This window comes from Asparagus officinalis, chromosome 8 (genome assembly GCF_001876935.1).
Source record: "Asparagus officinalis chromosome 8, Aspof.V1, whole genome shotgun sequence".
NCBI lineage: Eukaryota > Viridiplantae > Streptophyta > Magnoliopsida > Asparagales > Asparagaceae > Asparagus > Asparagus officinalis.
The window spans coordinates 19,489,292-19,489,721 of record NC_033801.1 but is presented as its reverse complement, the minus strand read 5'-3'; the positions used below and the strand labels follow the sequence as shown (position 1 = coordinate 19,489,721).

The following is a 430-nucleotide window of genomic DNA, read 5'->3' as shown; positions in this document are numbered from 1 at the left end:
ACGAGGAGAAGGGGTGGGTCCCAGTGACGAAGCTCGGCCGCCTCGTGAAAGAGGGAAAGATCCACAGCATCGAGCAGATCTACCTCCATTCTCTCCCCGTCAAGGAGCACCAGATCATCGAAACCCTACTTCCAGGCCTCAAGGACGAGGTGATGAAGATCATGCCGGTCCAGAAACAGACACGTGCCGGTCAGAGGACGAGATTCAAGGCCTTTGTCGTCGTCGGCGACGGGAATGGACACGTGGGGTTGGGGGTTAAGTGCTCGAAGGAGGTGGCGACGGCGATTCGAGGGGCGATTATATTGGCGAAGCTTTCGGTGGTTCCGGTGAGGAGAGGGTATTGGGGGAATAAGATTGGGAAAGTGCATACTGTGCCGTGTAAGGTTACGGGCAAATGCGGGTCGGTTACGGTGAGGATGGTGCCCGCTCC

The 430-nt window shown here is 57.4% G+C and overlaps 1 pseudogene; it reads left to right on the top strand.

The window, feature by feature from the left end:
- The window catches only part of LOC109820964, a 13,109-nt pseudogene that overhangs the window by 71 nt on the left and 12,608 nt on the right, over positions 1-430 (top strand).